This window comes from Heterocephalus glaber, unplaced genomic scaffold, assembly GCF_053883595.1.
Source record: "Heterocephalus glaber isolate CG9 unplaced genomic scaffold, H.glaber_assembly_v1.0 deba00001472, whole genome shotgun sequence".
Lineage (NCBI taxonomy): Eukaryota > Metazoa > Chordata > Mammalia > Rodentia > Bathyergidae > Heterocephalus > Heterocephalus glaber.
Window position 1 is genome coordinate 67808176 of NW_028258315.1, and position 14822 is coordinate 67822997.

The 14822-nt window shown below is 37.2% G+C and overlaps 1 long non-coding RNA gene and 1 pseudogene across 4 annotated transcripts in view; one reads left to right on the forward strand and one right to left on the reverse strand.

The window, feature by feature from the left end:
• Positions 1-1325: 1325 nt before the first annotated feature.
• LOC101711843 (pro-cathepsin H pseudogene) lies at positions 1326-2460 on the forward strand (annotated as a pseudogene).
• Positions 2461-4551: 2091 nt separating this feature from the next.
• The window catches only part of LOC147826392 (uncharacterized), a 115999-nt gene continuing 105728 nt past the window's right edge, over positions 4552-14822 (reverse strand). For 3 of the 4 annotated variants that reach the window (XR_015439517.1, XR_015439515.1, XR_015439514.1), the window contains one exon: positions 4552-8140. This is a non-coding gene — a long non-coding RNA (uncharacterized LOC147826392). The remainder of the gene's footprint in view (positions 8141-14822) is intronic. The other variant, XR_015439516.1, reaches the window with a different exon arrangement.

Sequence of the window (14822 nt, forward strand, 5' to 3'; positions counted from 1 at the left end):
GTACTATAAAATTTAAGTTATACAAATATTTTCTGAGTAATTATAATGTGACCTGCTAGGCTCTAAAAATAAACTTTGGAGGCAGAAACAGGTTCAGATCCCAAATTTTTCACTTGAGAATTATGTAACTAGGGTAGTTGATTCAAGTTTCATTTGATTATCTACAATCTTTGGATGGAAATACCTAGCTTCGTATTATGATTGCATGATATAATCATTAATCCTCACAGTGAATGACTCAGGCAATGTTCTTTGTTAATGTGTGTTAACTGAATTGATAGTATATGTAAAATACTTAGTCTAGTCATTAGTGTAATACCTAATGAGAGGGGCCAGGGATTTAGCTCAGTGGTTCCACTGCCTGCCTTGCAAGAGCAAGGACCCGAGTTTGATTCCTGGTACCCAAAAATAAATAAATAAATAAATAAATAAATAAATAAATAATGAGGCTGTATCCTTAGTAGAGCCTCATTAAATATACTATTTTCTTCATGTGGTTCCCTTTCATTATAAAATTAAGGAGTCATTCTGAACTAATACTGAAATATCCATAGTAGGATTAAAAATGGTGGCAGTAAGATCTAGCTTTAAGTAGTTATTACATGCCCAGAACTGGCATCCGCAATATAGAATCTTTGTCCATAATGATAGGTAACACCAAAATTCAGAATTTGAACCAAACTTTTAAGAAATGAGCTCCTCCTCTAGCATTCTCTAACTTCCTCTTTCGGGAAAGCATTGGGAAGAGACTGTGTGCCTCAGTCACCATTTTGGAAACTTTTGCCAATTATTACTCTGAAGGAAGCTATTAAGACTGGGGGCTTTTCGACATTTCTTCAAGAAGAGAAACCACGCTAACATGACATTTATGTATAGCGAGATATCTACCAGCAAAGAACATTTCTTCCTAAAGCAAAAAATGACTCCATGTGATAAAATTATGAAGGGATTTCTTAATCATGTTAAACAAGAAGAGGGAAACATCAGCACTTATATTCAGCGGATTTGGTTTCCAGTAATGTGTCCTTCCCACCATGCACTTGTCATGAAGGTATTTTACCTGGAGTAACACAAACATCTGATCACCATAAATAGGAACTAACACAGACTTTGATTTCTGGAAAGAAACATACTCATTACTATCAGAGAAAAAAACATAGAACTGATTAAACAAATATAAATTGACTGAAACCCTATCTAGTGGCTAATATATCCTATTTTCTCCATTAGTCTGTGGCTGCAGATTTTTAAAAATCCATTTCCACAGGGCTGCTTAATAATAAATATAAAGTAAAATGAAAGTGATTCTCCTTTCCCAACAAACATAGAAAAATATGTCTTGTCTCCCACCTTGGAAACTGTAGTTTGTCCATATAAGCTTAAGTCTAACACATGCACATTAAAACTTTTATGTGAGAATATCAAACTCTCAGAAAGACAAAATGAGAAGCAGAGCAGCCACAATGAGGGACATGCTGTCCCTGCTCTGCGCCACTGCCCAGCTGCTGGTATCCCTGGGCTGCTCTGCTGCCACCACACTGCTACTGGGACCTTAGAGAAGTTTCACTTTAAGTCATGGATGGTGCAGCATCAAAAGGAATACAGTGCAAAGGAGTACCACCACAGGCAGCAGATATTTGCCAGCAAATGGAGGAAGATCAATGCACACCAGGGGAACCACACATTTAACATGGCACTGAATCAATTTTACAGACATGAGCCTTACTGAAATAAAACGTAAATATCTTTGGTCAGAGCTCCAGAATTGCTCAGCCACCAAAAGTTACTCTCAGGATACTGGTCCCTACCGAACCTCCATGGACTGGCAGAAAAAAGGAAATTTTGTCTCAGTGGTGAAAACTCAGGGTGCCTGAGGCAGTTGCTGGACCTTCTCCACCACAGGGGCCCCGGAGTCAGCAGTGGCCATAGCTAGTGGAAAGATCCTGTCTCTGGTGGAGCAGCAGTTGGTGGACTGTCCCCAGGACTTCAACATTCATGGCTCCAAGGAGTCTCCCCAACTGGGTCTTTGAGTACATCCTGTACAACAAGGGCATCATGGTTGAAGACACCTACCCCACAAGAGCAAGGATGGTCACTCCAGGTTCCAGCCCCAGAAGGCCACTGCGTTTGTCAGACGTTGTGAACATCACAATGATGAGGAGGCCATGGTGGAGGCAGTGGCCCTGTACAACCCTGTGAGCTTTGCTTTCGAGGTGACTGAAGACTTCATGTCATACAGAAGTAGAATCTACTTCAATACTTCCTGTCATAAAACTCCAGATAGAGTGAACCATGTGGTACTGGCTGTCGGGTACGAAGTAAACCATGGGGGTGCCCTACTGGGTTGTGGAAAACTCCTTAGGCACAGACTGGGGAAAGAATGGGTACTTCCTCATGGAGCATGGGAAGAACATGTGTGGCCTGGCCCCCTGTGTCTCCTACCCCATCCCTCAGGTGTGAGCCGGGGTGCCAGCAGCAACTGGTTGGTGAAGAGCAGCTGGCCTTGTGCCCTGGAGGACAGGTGGGGATGTCCACCCAGGAGCCCCTTGCTTTCCTCCTTCACCCCTGTTCCAAAAAGAAGTCCCTGCACCATGAGCCCACCATGTCTTCTGACAGATAGCAACACCAGCCATGTGCCTTACCTGTGGTTTTCAATGGACTCAAGCCTACATGGACAGAGAATATTCTTTCTTTCCAGAGGAGCCATTTCCACATGTGCAGAGCTCCAGTGACCATATTTCTATGTTCTTTGTTCAATAAATATTCGGGACCAGAAAAAAAAAAGACAAAATGAACCACTGGAACAGAAATAACGCAAAACTTAGAAGGCCTCAAGAATATCTCTTTTCTGTCTTTGGCCATCTTAGTCTCAAGACGTCTCCTTTTCTGGGATAAGCTCTATGTGGAGTGTCCTTTTCTTAATCCTCCCCTCACTTGTCAGTCATCCTTTAAGAATCACCTCAGCAGTCATGTCTGCAAGAATTTCTCCTCACTCACTCAAGATTTTGGTTAAAAATACCACTCTGTGTGCCCCTACTTGTTTGTTCTTAGTTCTGTCCCATTGTGCAGTAATTCTTCCTCTATCTGTCTCCCTGAAGAGGTGAATCATTCATGCATAGTATGGTTGTGCAGCACTTATCTCTGTAACCCCCATAACAAGCACTGGGCCTGGAATATGAATGTACCTCTCTCATGCTGAATGAGCCAGGTGGTTGGGCTCAATCAAGCATCACATCTACAGTAGTTTAGAAGCACATCCAGAGAAGGCCTTGTGCAACGTCCTCCACTTTGTAGATATAATTGTAAGATTCACAGTAAGTTGAAGGGTGGCCCAACTTCATATAGTATGTCTATTACAGAGTGAGGAAAGTACTTCACTTCCCTTAAGTCCTAGTCCAGGAAACTCACAGTTAAATTAAATCTACAATATACATTAAGTACCTACTACAAGCAAGGTTCTGCAGAATAAGTACAGGACAGAATTATGAAGTACGTGAAACATGGCTGAAGGAAAAACGAGCTCTTACAGACATACTAATAAAATGGTATGAGAGCACGAGGGTAACGTGGGATGGATTCCGTGAGAATTGTATCAGACTCTTTGGGTTTTCGAGTCACATCACTTTGGCTTCTCTCCGGTTTCAGCTCATTTCATGCTAGCCATGCAACCTCACTCTCACACTAACAGCATATTGCATTGAGCAGGCGCTTTCTGCTTTCTGCTTCAGGTCCTACTGCAGTGCCAAGGAGACACTCAGCACTTCTAAAAGCCCTGTAGAAGGAAGTTAGCAGTATCTAGGAGCAGTGCTCAACAAATGGAGAAGAGTAGTCAGTAGATAAATATCCCATCTATCCTTCCCCTGGGAATAATAGAAGGCATTCTGCATATCTTTAGGAATGGAGGTCCTAGGTGAACTTGAAACATGTTTCCCACAATAATGATCTTGAGTACATATAACTCCATTGGCTATAATTGGCTTTTCCTCCTTTCATGGCTCCCTCACTTCTGTTACTACTGTATCACCTCCTAAGTAAACTGCCTGGAGGGCCTTGTCTCAGGCTCTGCTTTTGAGGGAAAAAACATTAAAACAGGAAGTCAGAGGTGCAAGGCTGCTTTCATAATTTCATGGGCCATTGGCATTTTCACCCTGATGGGTTTCTTCCTCTATTAAAAATATATTATATATTTATATATAATAGTATTTTACCACTCTATTGGTATAAGAGCAAATGTAATCCAGGGTGAACTCATGACTATACATTCATTATGATTATTCCACTGAAATTTTTCCTTTGAATTTTAACAGCACTTAAAATGGAAGTATTTTCATGGGCCCCTGAATGTATAATGGGCCCTAGACACTGTACTTTCTGTGCCTAGTGAATGAATCTGCCCTGAAGAGGAGGATGTATAAAATGAAAGATGTTCTTATGGACAAAATGTGACTAGAGATAACCCTTAAATAATGGGCTTAATTTGAACAAACACAGACATGGCGTTCATATATTTTCAACCCAGATTTGTTTTTTAATATATATTTTTATTGCATAAGTAAATCATGTTTATTGCAAGAAATGTGAATAGTACAGAAATATTAAGATAAAAATAAGTTTCTTTTAATTTCAACAGTCATTATAAACTCGATACTGTAACATTTCCCACGGGTGTTGAGGTTTTTCTTTTGTTTTGTTTTTTGCACAGTTTACATTAGCAAGATGTATAGTCATACAATTTTGCCTCAGTGCCTTGGAGGTATATGTTTTATATTTTTTTTCTTCTTTTTTATTTCCTGGTCTCTATTACTGATGTTGAGAGTCTGTCTTTTGTTTGACAGTGACATTTTTGATAATATATCGTTTTGCCTGGTAACTTTTAGAAATTTCTCTTGATCCATGAATGTTGTAGTTTCATTGCAGTGTAGGGTGAAATTTCAGATTCTTTCATTCTGCAACTTCTCTCTCATAATTCCCACCCTTTTACCTCTCCTTGTTATATTCTAGATGATTTTCTGAGATAATTTTTCCATTTTACTTATCCACTCATTAAGCCATGTCTAAGCTATTGTTTAAAGTGTCCTTAAAGAGTCTCCCATATTTATAGCAATTTTTTTTTTATTTCTAAAACTAAATAATTTTTTTAAGTTTGCCTATCATCTCTTATTCTCTACATTCTTGGGGATTCTATCCCTTTTTAAAATTTTAGGTATCTACATACATTTCAGCTGATTATATTACTTTTAGTTTCTCAGGTGTAAATGTTCCGTCTCTGATGGCTAGGTTCTTCAGGGTTTTGTGATATTTTCTCCTTGGATTTTCTTCCAAAGCCTGAGCCATGTCCTGGGCTATAGAGGCCTCCCTTGGGGATGTTTTCTGGGTACTCCAGTTGGAACTCTGTGGGTTCAGTGGGCCTGGACCTCGTCACATAGTCCCCAGTTCAAGTCCCCAGAGCACATAGGTCATCCAGCTCAGGGACACAGTCTTGCTGGCAAACAGGATCCCACCTTAGAACAGAGTAGGCAGCAAACTGCCAGCAGTACATGGTCTGCATTCTGATGAATACATTTGAATTTCTTTAGAGTTGCCATTCATGCTTTTATTCACTAATGTTTTTAACATGGGTATTTAAGTAAAAGCCTTTTTGCTTGGAGCTTTTGTATCTTTTGGTACATAGGATGAAAAAAATTTTATGTTATTTTTTCACTTTTTCCTGAGAAGTATCCTTAACTTTATCATCTTTAGAAAGGAATCTAAGACCCCAAGAAAACTTAAAAACAAACATTTTAAATCATCTTAAGTGTCCTAAATTAAGTTTATCCCTTGGTAATACATTAAAAGCCCATGACAAGTTTAGAGAAATTGCCTCTACTTCTTTCCTGGTGTAGGCCAGAGCTCAGACTGGTGTGAGTAGACCCAGAACATGAAGCTCGTACAGGCATTCTCTATTAGAATGTGTGTGAATATATTTTGGGTTTGCAGATCTAGGGAGGAGGCTGGCAAGGAGATCAGTGTGGATGCCTTAGCTGGGAAACAGCCAACCTAAGAGAGTCTCCTCTACATCTCTCATCTTTCACTTCCAGCCCCATGAAACCTGAGAGCACAGAAATATTGTAAAATAAATAGAATATATATAAACAATATATATGCATACTGAGCTATCAACACACAAAATAACATCATAAAAATACTTTTATGACCAAAACTGTGACTAGGGATACAATGGTGGGGTCACTTTTTGATGAAAGCCCCAATTCACCAGGAAGACATAGCAATTTAAAACCCAATGCATGAAAAACAGGAAGGACACCCTCACAATAAATAAATAAATAAATAAAAGTTTAACAGAAGTACAAAAGCAATCTGTCAAATCCATCATCGTAAAAGATATTTTAATAATTGAACAGCAATATGTGACATCTATGATTATGCCTTCACAAATACTGTCTGATCAGGTTACTCATCACAAAGTGAGGTTCAGCGAGGACATTGTCCCCGAGTCACATAGCTGGTGGGTGGCCAAATGGGGATGGAAATTCAGGCTAATCTGGCACCAGAGTCAAAACTCTTTTCAGTAGAGCTTGATAGCAAAAACTAGGAAAGGGGCTGTAAAATTGAATTTTTTAATATACATAATTCATTTGATTGAGTATTCTTCTCCCCTCAGCAGCAGTTAGTTGCTATTTTTCCCCACCTGTTAATTACTTGAGGTTTGTGTGGGGGCGGATTTGGCTTCCGGAGGCAGCCTGGGCAGGTTGTCACACTGTCAAGGATTCCTTCATTAACAAGCTGTCAATATGCTGCCAACAGCCGCCATTTGGTTTGTTCAGGGAGCGGGAGCTCTGGTGTGGAGACTTGGCTGGATCATTTAGAAGAATTTAAAAAAATAAGGCAAGAGGCAGATGTCTTCCAGTCTGTTCTTCCACAACAGACCGGGGGATATGGCGTGGGTTTTCGCTAGAAGGAGAGAGGAGGATTTTAAAATAAGTGTCAAGAAGGAGACAGTTAGGCATAAAGGGATGAAGAGCAAAACTGTAGCACTTAAAAATGCAGTTTTTGCTCTCCTCCAGACTTTTCATGGTACCGGCTTCAGAATAGCACTGAAAATGTCCATATCTTTGCCACTGTGGACTTCTCAAAGTCAAACTTTCGAAGTGGTTACAAAGCCAGGGTTTTGAATTCTAAAGAGAGAGGTGCCATTTGCCTGCAACCTTTTCAAAGTTACCCTAAGGAAACAGATCTTTTGCAAAAGGGACGGGGATAAAGAGATGGAGGGATGGAGGGAAGTAGGAGAGGAAAAAGGAAGAAAAAAAGATGGTATTATGTGCATGTGCCAAATCCCCAGGAAGAATGTAATCATTATGCACTGCAAACTTAAATAAAATACAATAATAATAAATAACTTTTTAAAATTTTAAATAGAGAAAAATCTACCCATCTGCTGCAGCACAGTCCTTTCTGTTAACATGATTAACCTCTGGGCTTACAGACCCCTTTGGACCACCATTAACAAAATACCTAAAAATGTGCCAGATTTTCAAGGGGCCTCAAATAAGTGAATGGCAAAAACTGGCTTTGAAGAAACTACATTTACAGCTAGGATATCAGTATAAATCACTTTTGGTCCCAGAAACTCAGACTCTACTCCTGTCTCTCTCTCTCTTCCTACAGCTTCCTGCAGTTGTGTCCACTAAAACGTGCTTGTATTCTCTCTAACCAACAAGACTCAACAGAATAATTGCTACATCCAAAAACTGCAACAAAAATGCCTTTACTGCAAGAGCTGGTGTCACTACTCAGATTTCAAGAAATTATCAAGTACATCTACCTTGCCACTTTTGTCCTCTTCATTTCAGTTCATTATGACAAAAACATTATTGTTTATGTCCAATAAGTCAATCAAAATTTATGATAAAGACTCAAATTGGTTTAAGAGAAAAAGGCAATTATACTGGCCTGTACAGTACCACACTGAAGATGTGGGAAGAGAGGATCTCAGAAGAGGAGAGGGCTCTAAGTTTGCAGATGATGCAGACATTAGTAAGCACTGGGGAGACTGGGAGAATTTTACTTAAATATATCCAAGCGTCTATGATCCATCAGGAATCAGTCCAAGTACTCAACAGGAGATCCCTTCAGAAAGAATCTGGAAGGCAAAAAAAGAATTCAAGTTTCCCCCACATCCCAACTCTAGCTTATGTCTGACTCTCTGTGTGTCTCTCCATGAGCTGTCTCCCCAGAAAGCCCTACTCAATATTCAATAGTCAATATTCAATAATAAGACTTTAAGTACAAAACAGAAAAGGAAACTTCAGGTTTCATTCAGGTAAGAACCTTGATTCTCCATTTGCTATTGCAGCCCAGAATCTTAGGGAAGAATCTTATTTCCAGATAAGTTAGCCTATTCTGCTAACTTCTATCAGTAACTGTTACAGACTACAGGTGGAAAATTAAAGCCTGTGAGTCATAGCCAATCCCTTACTTTTTAAAAATATAGTTTAGTGGAAAAACAGTAACATCATTTCTTTACACATAATCTATGGGTGTTTTGTGTGTAACAGCAAAGCTAAAAGTTACAACAGAGAACCTATAGTCTACAAGGCCTGAAATATTTGCTGACTGGTCCTTTACAAGAAAATCTCAAAATATCTCCAAATTCTGGACAAAATACTAAAAATGAATTTTGAGGAAGGAGTGAAATGGCAAAAAAGTTGATCAAAAACTGACTAGAAAGAAATGAACTCCTGAAAGCACTTAAGCTAGTGTGTGACCTTAAAGACATGGGATCATTATACAATAGGAATGGTAATCAGTGGGACCACAAAAACAGGAATCCTAAAGAGTGGCAACTCACGAGATGAACTAGCAAAGAACCTACCCTGAAAAAGGTTACATTAGGAGCATTTATCTCTTAGTGTTTCACTCAATGAAGAGAAAATAAGTCTTGCTGAGAATTCATAGCCACAACTCCACACTGAGGCAAATTTGGCACTGAAATTCACATTATCAGGTTGTATGAAAACACTCAGGCCAATGATTCACTTTGCTCTAATTGAGATTGGTAGTGTCTGGAACAATGCAGCAAAAGCCAATACAAATGTTTTTTTGGAACAACTGTGTCTGACATAAAAGCTTTGAGAAATTTCCACTAATAATGTTTTAAGGGTTATGAGCTCACAATCAGAAATTACTTAAAACAAAGAAGAAAGCAGAGAAGCCACTTAGAGGGAGTTAGTAAGAAACAAAATTGGCTCTCCAAATAACAGCAGCATTGATAGTCAATTACAGGTCTCAGACAAAAAGGAGAAATAACAAATAAACATATGAAAAAATGTTCAACATCAATGATCATTCAAGAGATGCAAATGAAAATAACACTGAGATTCCACCTCACCCCAGAAAGAATGGCTGCTATCAAGAAATCAACCAATAACAAATGCTGGTGGGGGCGTGGGGAGAAAGGATCCCTGCTCCACTATTGGTGTGAATGTAGACTGGTGCAACTACAGTGGAAATCAGTATGGAGATACCTCAAAGAACTAGGACTAGAGGTCTTATTTGATCCAGTTATTTCCCTACTGAGTATCTTCCCAAAAGAATTAAAAGAATCATACCACAGTGATCTATGTGCAACCATGTTCATAGCAGCACAGTTTGTAATAGCTGAAACTTGGAAACAGCCCAACCGCCCATCAACTGGAGACTGGATAAAGAAAATGTGGTGTTTTTTTTAAAATAAAATAGAATACTACTCAGCCATAAAGAATGAGAAACTAGAGACATTTATAGCTAAATGGATGCACATTGAGGCCGTACTTTTAAGAGGAAAAAAATAGGACACACATGTATAAATATTGAGTAGTTTCTCTGGTGTGAGAAACCTTAAGTGTAAATAAAGATCAAAATATATAATAGATAGTGTGAAATAGGAAGAAAAGGTCCAAAGGTGAAGGGGAAATGGGAGGGATAAGGTAAAGGAAAAAAGGGAAAGGAATAAATATGAGAAAAGGAAAAAATGGAAACAAAGACTTTATAAATAGGGAGGGGTAGAGAGGTTGAAGGGAGGGCAGAGGAATCAGGAAAAAAATAAGAACCAAGATATATGATGTAAAGGTACAAATTCCCAGTAATGAATGTCAGCATATTGTATACCTAAAATGTACCAATAAAATTAATGAATTTTAAAAATAGTCAATCACAGGTAATACTTTGTATAGGTTACTCTATGGTATGCACATATTCTTCTAAGAACTTTTCATTCGTGAAGTCATTTAATCTTCAAAACTAATTTGATGAGTAGCAATTATTCTATTTTCACTTTCTAGATGAGAAAAGTATGGCCTCATCAGATTTTAGAATGTTTAGATTCATAAAGGATCTAACATATATAATAGAATATAGTCTCTATATAGAATTGAAATGTATAAATACATTTAAAGCACTAAATGTCATCAAATTTGTGAGCCTCAGGAATGATTCATCATAACTGAACTATTTAAAGATGATTTGTACATATAACAAATGAAACCAAAAACTTGAAATTTAGGATGAATAACCTATCAGACATAGTTGAAGGAAGAATTATTGAAGTAGAAATCATCCCAGAAAGAAAACAAAATTGCCCAACTGGAAGATGGGTTCAAAAGAAAAAAAAACAGAACAGAGATAGAGTATAACCAGAAATTAAGAGAAGAATAGGAGATCTGGTGATGCTTAACTGGAATTTTAAAAGGAGATAATGAATTGATAGATAGATAGTACTTAGAGAGAAAATAACTCAATGTATTCCCAAAATGATAAAGGTCATGAATTCTCTCATTGTTAATTTGATTTAGTATCATGAATCTTCCAAACACCATACGAAAAATGGTTAGCTCCCTGCAACGATAGTGAAACTCAGTTAAAGTACTGATAGAAAAGAGCTTCTAACAAGGAATTTTATAATCACAAAGGCAATGTTTTGAAGATAAGAGATAAAGATAGTTGCAGCACATAAATCTTGAGTTAGCTTTCAACATATACTTACAAAAAGAATCTGAAAGGATTAATTTAGAAAGGAGAAAATGATTTCAAAAAGAATAGAGATTTAATAATTATAGGGCAAGGAAATGGGAAACAAGTAACTTTAAGCATATTTTATTATATAAAACAATGATAAAAATCTCTCCTTTGTATGAACAAGATTTAAAAAGAAACAATATGATAAAAATTCTGAGAGGATGTTTGGAATTTAAATATTTAGAATTTTTGCACACTGAAGAGAGAAGACAAGCTTGATTTTTAGGCTTTATTAAATATTTAGTAAAAACTTTTAGAGTAACCAATTAAACTAGATAAAAGGAATAAAAATTTTCCAAAATGATAAAAGAAAACTAATAGAATAACAAGAAGCCAGGGATATTACTAATCCAAAAGAAATAGAAATTCCAAACTAAAGAAATTGTACTAAGTAAGAAAATGAGAACTATGAGTATGTTACTAATCATTACAAATAGAAGTGGACTAACCTCACTTATTTAAAGATAGTCACATTTAGATTAAAATATGTCTAAAATGTGATGGCAAAGTAATGCTATAAGAAATGTATAATAACAATATGTTGAACAAATACCAGCCCTTAAAATAGGGCTGGTATAAATAATTTTATTACCTTAAAATAAAATTTAAGGTAAAATGTTTTGTTAGTGATTAAGATAGTCACCTCATAATGACAAAATGACTGAATCCTCCAAGAAGACATAACAATTTTAAACTTACATGTAATTGAAAGAAACATAGGATCAGAATATAAAACTCAAAACTTGACAGAACCACCCCCTGAACTGGACAATCCCATAATAAGAGAGCATGAGATTTTAATACTTTTCCTTCCATCCTCAACAAGTAGGCAAAATAAATAAATAAAATTTAAAAAGGAGATTTGGAAATCCAGTAGCAAACTGGTCTAATGGATATAGAAATATATATATATATGAGAGACTGCTCAATGTATACATCAGGAAAAGAAAAACTTGCATAAATATTTTAATACTACATTTATTGAGATATCATGACTTTAACACAAGTTACCTTTGGCCTCCATAATTACTAGATGTGCTCACTCAAATTGTGGCCATTAGCTTCCAGACATTTATTAGTATAATAAACTGATTTTATATATATACATATTCCATAATGGATTTATATGTTATAGCCAAAACTTTAAGAATATACATCGTTTGCAAGATTCCATTAGTTGGCAGCTATATGGTAAGAGTACATTGAGTCATTTGTTTAAGATGTTGGAAGTAATTCCAGTAGAAAATTATGATAGCCAAAATTAAGGTAATGGAAATGTGGGCAAGCAGAAATGAACAATTTTAAAAGGGATGAAGGAGAAATATTCATAAATCTTGGTGATTAATTAAATGTTGAATATGAGAGATGGAAGAGGCAATTTCACCTCTAAACTGATAAAAATGTGTACATTTTGAGGTGAGGAGAAAAAGGGAAGCAAGTTTGCAGTGGTGGCAGTGAATTTCTATCGGCTATGATAATTTTGAGGTCCATGAATTAGAGATAAGATTCAATGGACAGTTTGTCTTATAATCAAGAAATCAAAAAAATCACTTTGGATGTATTGAGACAGGAATTATTAGTATATTGATTCTAGTGAAATATTTGAAGAAGAGTATATAAGACACCAATGTAAGATGATTAAGAATAAAAGAGTAAGCTCAAGGACCCGAGTTCGATCCCCAGTACCAAAAAAAAAAAAAGAATAAAAGAGTAGGTGGAATATCAGTTATCTATTGCTACATAGCAAAGACCCCAGATTTTGGTATCTTTTTTATTTGCTTAGAGCTTGCATTTGGCAGTTTGGGCTGAGGTCATGTAGGTGGGCTTTCTTCTGGTCTCATCTGTAGTCATTCATATGGCTACAAGGGTCAGTGATTAAACAGACTAGTCTAAAATGGTCTCCCTCATCCATCTGGTAATTGTCAAGCCAGAGTGCCTTGGTTTCCATTCATGTGACCCCTCCTACAGGCTAGCTGAATAAAAGTTCACTCACAATGGGGACTCAGTTTCAATTGCAGCCAGAATAACAAGCTCCTTTGTGAAAGTGCTTCTTAAGTCATTGCTTGCATCATATTTGCTAATTTTCTACATCCTATTTGCCAGTTTCCTTAAAGCCAATTAGGTAACCACCTTCAGATTCAATAAATGCAAAAATAAACTCCACCTCTTGTTTGAGGATTAACATATTTCTATTGCATACAGCTATACATCCATGAGTAAAAGAGATTATTGAAATCATCTTTGCAACTACAGCGACCAGCAAGGAACAACTAAGTTGGAAAGTACAGAAAGCCTAAGAGCATGTTGATGATCCATTATCCAAAGGTACAGATTTCTAAGAATGATGGAGTGGTTCCTCACATCAAATGATGTGAAAGTATCAAGTAAGAAGAGAAGTCACAGGATTTATCAGCAAAGAGATTGCTAATGCTCTTAACAGGAACAATTTTGGAAGTAGTAAGGCCCAAAACATAAATGACTGCAGAGGAATCAAAGGGGTTAAATGCAAAGGGCTTGTTCAAGAAGTCTGGTCTTAAAGAATTGAATACTATAGCATCAGAAAAATACAGAAAAACCAGGTAATTTTGCTGTTTATCACTGTGAGACTTACATAACACTAAACACATTTAAGAACTAGAAGAGTCCAAAGGAGGGGAAGATCAAATGCAGATGCAAGACAGAAGGAAATAAAAATGATAGAAGACTGACCCTTAGAGAGACTAGAGGAGCAACTCTTCCTCTGTAATAAAGGAACAGACAAAAAACATCTTTCAGAAATATAAAGGTTACTAAAAGTAAAGAAGGATGTGGTAATACATCCACTTTCACACTGTCATTTCAAGGCTTCTCACAAGTTGTAGCACAAAACAGGGAGATAGATTGTGTGATGGGAAGAGGACCCAGGGAAGGGGGGAAACATGAGGGAGAGGAGGGGAAGGGGAAATAAAAAAGATCAAGATGTGACATGTATATGCACAAATTTCCCACACTAAGTGTATTCATTATATATCACAAACATATAGTAATAAAAAGGGAAAATTGACTTTCTTTCATAAAGCATTAGTTTGGAATCCAAACAGACCTGGGTCTGTTCATTAACTGAGCAGCCTGGGAAAAGTAATTTAGCAATCCACTTTTCAGGCTGTACCTACAATTATGATATCAGACCCACATATTTGAGTACACATGTGAAGACCCGATATATAGCTTCAGTTTTTTTCCTCTCCTCCCCAAGACAAGCTTACTTAATGGGTTGCATAGCATTGGGCAAATTATGACACCCTTTGGAGTTCTAGTTCCTCCCTCTAGAGAAACACTAACCAGATTAATGGATTTGAGAGGCTCCTCTAAACTCTGAAGTTCTAAATATCTATAGGTTTCAGGAATGGCTCCAGCCTGTGAACCTGCCAGGTACTGTCAGGGAGGATGAGTTTATCTGAAGGCAGAGAGAAGGCCTGGAATGGAGATCCTAGAAGCCATTGGAACCTTGTGCAGAACTGCTCAACTGTGAATAAAAAGCCAGATGAACAAAGAACACAATGTGATAGCCAAATGGTGACTTTCTGAGTGAAGTACTTTTCTAGAAGTTTGAAAGTCCCTCTCCAGAACCAGAAACCTGCAGACTACCATAGCTCATTTCTCTACTCATTCAGAAAATATTTACTGAGTGCTTATGTCCCAAGCACTTTACTAGATATTTTGAATATGACTGATCAACAGGCAAAATTATTGCTACGAGCAGCTCACATCCTAGAAAAATTCATATCATA